A 5,113-nucleotide genomic window follows, 5' to 3' on the forward strand; every position below is an offset into this window, starting at 1 on the left:
CAAAATGCTACATTTGGAGAATGCCTTGACCTTGGACTCGCTTCTTTTCAGAACTGTGTGTAGTTAATTTCTGTTGTTGATAATTTAACTCAGCACAGTGTTACACTAGCACCAAGGGACCAAGGCATCTGGGAATGGCCATTTCTCTCTCCTATAAAAAGGACACTTTTTCTGGCAATAGGATTCTTGGCTGATAGTTTTTTTTCCTTCATCACTTTGACTCTATCAACCCATTGCTTTTTGGGTTCCAGGGTTTCTGATGAGAAATCTGATGAGCACCATATGTGGAAATTATGATGAAAGCTCCTTACCTCTGAGCCTCATAGATGTCAACAATGTGCCATATAGTGACTTCAGGAACAGAGCGTTTGTGAGTGGAGTGCTACCATCCTTTTGACCCCAACAATTCCAAGTTGAAAGAAAAAAGAACACCTTGGTGGTAGATATGATGATGAACCCTTTAAAAGCTAAAAATTATTATTGATTTTTCAAACTCAAAATGAGTTGAAGCTTCCTACAGATTTTAATTTCTAAACAAGTAAATATCAGTCTGTATAATTCACTGAAGCCAAAAACTTCTGAAGCCTTTTCTTATTTTTATTATTAAAGTGGAAAAGGAGCCAGGAGCAATGGTGCATGCCTGTAATCCCAGGGGCTCAGGAGGCTGAGACAGGAGGACTGCAAGTTCAAGGCCAGTCTCAGCAACTTAGCAAGGCCCTGTCTCAAAATAAAAAATAAAAAGGCCTAGGAATGTCATTCAGTGATAAAGCATCCCTGGGTTTAATCCCCAGTAGCAATAAAAATAAAAATAAAATGGAAAATATCCTGGAGGCCAAAAAGGGAGACAACCACTGTGGGTTACATTCAACTATGACTGGGGCATTTCTTGCTCTGATGTCGCAAGAAGTCAGCATGAGGGAGTTTCAAATACTGCTATGTAAGGCCCTGGCTTCTACTATCTTTGTTGTTGTTGTTTGTTTGTTTGTTTGTCCACAGTATAAGGTGGGGTTTGATGGGTGACCCGCAGGACTCAGATGAGTTAACTCATTTGGTTCTTGGGTGATTTTGGTATTTGAATTTGGTTTATCAATTATGGGTTTATTTTTTGACTTCAGATTTTTATTTTGTTTGAGGGTTTTGTTTTTGATATTACTAATTTTTTTAGCTAGCATCCTTAGTCGCTGTTGCTGCTTAGGATGTATAGTGGGAGTGGTCAGAGCAGTGAGGTTGTGACAGTGTGGCAGGGCCTCTCATCTGGCTCTTCCCATGAGAAGACACTCACAAACCATTATAGTGTCCTCAGGGACACTGAGCAGAGCAGCTTTGCCAGGTGAAACCGGCCTGTCAGATCCTCACCAGGACAGAGGTGGCCATGAAGTCCTGCCAAAGGTGGAGCAGAACTTCCCCATCATCACATCTGAAGTGGACATAATGGAGACTGTGGAACATCCAACTGTGATCCTACTGTTCTATGTCATTGAATCCACTGAAAACATCTGCCTCAGCATGGAGCATGCTGGTGGGGGCAGCTACTGCACCACACCTTGGAGGCTGGTAAGATGCATGAGGAGGAGCCCATGAGAATGTTCAGGTAGGTCACATTCACCATGCACTATTGCCATGAGAGGGACATCGTGCACGAGATCTGAAGCTGGCAAACATCTGGTGGACACAAAAGAAACATTAAGCTCTAAGACTTCAGTCCAGGTGGTAGGACCATGACTGGGCAGAAGCTGGACATGTTTTTTAGAACTCTCCTACATTGTGCCCCAGAAATCTTCTGGCAGGAAGAATACAATGTCCCATGGTGAATGTCAATAGCTCGAGTGTCATTTTGTACTTTATGGTCACACAGTGTCTCCATTTGAAGGGAACCACCTCTTTTCAGCTGAAGGAGCGGGTCTTGCATGCAAGGAATGACATTCCCTCTCATATGTCCACTCAAATGCAAAGTGTCATCAGTCAGTTACCTACTATGAAACACACACAGAGGCCCATGGTAGCCCAAATCATGGGACACCATGATTGGACCAGGGTGAGCAATATTTACTGACTCATTCAAACCAGCCACTCCTCAGCCATCTGGACCGCTCAATAATGATCATGTTTAGCACAGGTTATGACCTACATGACACCTGGGTATCTTTGGTAAACAGAAAACCAGTGAGGTGACAGCTGCTTATCTGATGCTCCAGCACCAGAACCCAGGAAGCAGGCTGCGTGTCCCGAGCTAAGCCTGTGCATCCAGAGGTTGGGCCTTACCTCCCCCCATGCAGATCCTCCAGTCTTTCCTCTCTCCCCAGGAGGAGTGCCAGTGAGCCTGCCCTTCACACAGAAGAGCCAGACTGCCTGCCATTCCTCTCTGCCACCTGCAGGCAAGGACTCCACTCCCAGCATGGCCCCCAGGATAGCCCTAACTACCCTCAGCTCCTGACAATCATCAGTAGGTGGGATGCAGAGAGCAGCAAGCCCCCCAGGTTATCTTGTCAGAAGATAGCTCCCTCTCCATGGGAAAGCCCCATGGTGAGGCTGCAGCCTGTACCCAGGACAACTCTAAGGGCTGGAAGGAGGTAACTAGGAGGATTGCCACCTGCACTCTATGAAAATGTTACTGCACACCATCTTGCTGCATGCTGGCCCAAAATACAGCCCCCACATTCAGAAACAAAGTGGTTCCAATGAAATTGAACCGTTGAGACACAGAAACAAGTAGATAGAGCAGCCTAGCATTTTATTTCTTATTTTTAATACTTTTTGTAGTTGTAGATGGATAGAATACCTTCATTTTATTTATTTACCTTTTTATGTGGTGCTGAGGGCCCCACATGTGCTAGGCAAGCACTCTAACCATTGAGCTACGACCCCATCCCCATCATTTTATTTCATATATGCTTTTATTAATGTCATTTTCAGTTAACACAGCATGAGTATAAACATTTATGAGGTACAATGTGATATTTAGATCATTAAGTCCATTTTGCACGTCTCTGTACATTTTAAGTGTACAGACGACCCAAGCTCTGGATCCTGATGTCATGGTGTGGTGTTGGCCAGGCATGGATGCAAACATCGGCAGGAGGCAGTGTACACACAGCCTCTGTCTTCTTCACATGGATTCCTGTCATGAGGGCATCGGTGCTGCCTGAAGATGCATGGGCCCCCCTTCCCCTATCTGGGAGAGACATCAGAGACTTTTTTCTGGGATGCTTTCTGCCTTCCCTGCTCTTCTCTGTCCTTTCTCCCATGTCTGTGGTAGCAGAGATGGTTCTTAATAAATTTCTGTTTTTCATAACCCTTATAATAAAATTGATGTTCCTGAAAGATGCAAAGAGAGAGAGAACCATGGCTCCAAGAGGTTGATTTCCCCGGTTGCACAATGCCAGAACATTCACACCTAAGGCCAGGTGCAACCTCACTTTCAGCCACCGTGGTACCTTGCTTCCCTATGTACCACATGCCTGCCAGCCACTTTGTATGGCCATACTTGGTCCACAGAGACTTTTCCCATGGAAGGGTCTCCAGGGCCAGTGGCCACTTTGCTCTCCATGACTCATCCAGCAGCCAGAAGTCCATTGTGTTTCCTCTTACTATTTTCTTACTATTATTGGAAAGTAGAAACTGTGGTCACTAAGTGCTTTCAAATGGAGCTGCTCAGGAAAACAGACTTTCATGAAAGTCACGCTATGGTCAACAGATCTTGTAGCCGTGGCAGCTGCCGAGTTACGTATGGAGTGCTGCTAACTGGAGGAAGAAGCTGCCTGCCAACCTCAGCCTGGGCCGCAGAGTACCCGCAGCTAAACTATGTGCTCCTCCAAGGCAGGCACCGTGTTGCATTCAGCTCTGTACCGCCAGCATCTAGCAGTCTTGGCATGTAGTAGGCACTCAAGAAATGTGTGTTGAATGAACGATGCCTGTGACAAGCAACTGGACTTTCCTGATCCTTGCTCCTTTGGCACATCTCTTCTGCCACTGTCACCCCTTCAGAACAGAACTTCTTTAGGGAACCTGGAAGGGAAACAGCTATGGCCAAGGACATCCTGGGTAAAGCAGGGCTGCACTTTGATGAGCTGAACAAGTTGTGGGTGTTGGACCCTGAGGTAACCCAGCAGATCATAGAGCTCAAGAAAGAGTGCAAGGAGTTTGTGGACAAAATTGGCCAGTTTCAGAAAATAGTTGGTGGTCTAACTGAGCTTGTTGATCAACTTGCAAAAGAAGCAGAAAATGAAAAAAATGAAGGCCATTGGTGCTCGGAACTTGTTCCAATCCATAGCAAAGCAGAGAGAAGCCCAACAGCAGCAACTTCAAGCACTGATAGCAGAAAAGAAAATGCAGCTAGAAAGGTATCGGGTTGAATATGAAGTTTTGTGTAAAGTAGAAGCAGAACAAAATGAATTTATTGACCAATTTATTTTTCAGAAATGAACTGAAAATTTCATTTTATACCAGGAAGGCAAAAAAAAAAGCCCCCAAACCCAAAAACCTCTGTACCATTCCAGTGACTTGACTACTGGCCTACGTCACGACAGTGTGCAAGGAACACAGCCTTCTGAAGGCAGTAATGCAGTCCAGGGATAGGACTGGAATGAGTGAGTGAACAGCTACTGCCAGTGGCCATGCTGGGCAGGTTCTCACCTCTTACATTCTTAGTATGAATGAAACAGTCTGTAAACTTTGATCCTCTTTTTTTTTTTTTTTTTGTAAACTTACAAAGCTTTGGAAAGAAAAAACAATAAACTATTGTTTTCAAAAAAAAATCTAACAAAAAGTCACCTGCCCTTAGAAATCAGAGAGGATGGAGGATAGGAGAGTGAAAGAGCAGGAGAGAGTATGAGTGAGATGCTGTTGTTGTGACCTGAGCAGCAAACTGAAATATCCTTGATCACCAAGAATAGGCTGCTGGATAAAAGAAAATAAAATCATGGCATTTGCAGGTAAATGGATGCAGTTGGAGAAGATAATGCTAAGTGAACCAAATGCCAAATGTTTTCTCTGATATAAGGAGCCTGATTCATAGTGGGGTGGGGGGGGAGCATGGGAGGAATAGACGAACTCTAGATAGGGCAGATGGGTGGGAGGGTAAGGGAGGGGGCATGAGGGTAGAAAAGATGGTGAA

At 44.8% G+C, this 5,113-nt stretch overlaps 1 pseudogene across 1 annotated transcript; it reads left to right on the top strand.

Moving 5' to 3' along the window:
• The first annotated feature begins 3,935 nt into the window (after positions 1-3,935).
• On the top strand, positions 3,936-4,680 carry LOC101966225 (intraflagellar transport protein 20 homolog; annotated as a pseudogene). Its single transcript, XR_013438071.1, has 2 exons — positions 3,936-4,340; positions 4,417-4,680. The product of XR_013438071.1 is annotated as an intraflagellar transport protein 20 homolog (transcript).
• Positions 4,681-5,113: the final 433 nt, after the last annotated feature.

This window comes from Ictidomys tridecemlineatus, chromosome 4 (assembly GCF_052094955.1).
Source record: "Ictidomys tridecemlineatus isolate mIctTri1 chromosome 4, mIctTri1.hap1, whole genome shotgun sequence".
NCBI lineage: Eukaryota > Metazoa > Chordata > Mammalia > Rodentia > Sciuridae > Ictidomys > Ictidomys tridecemlineatus.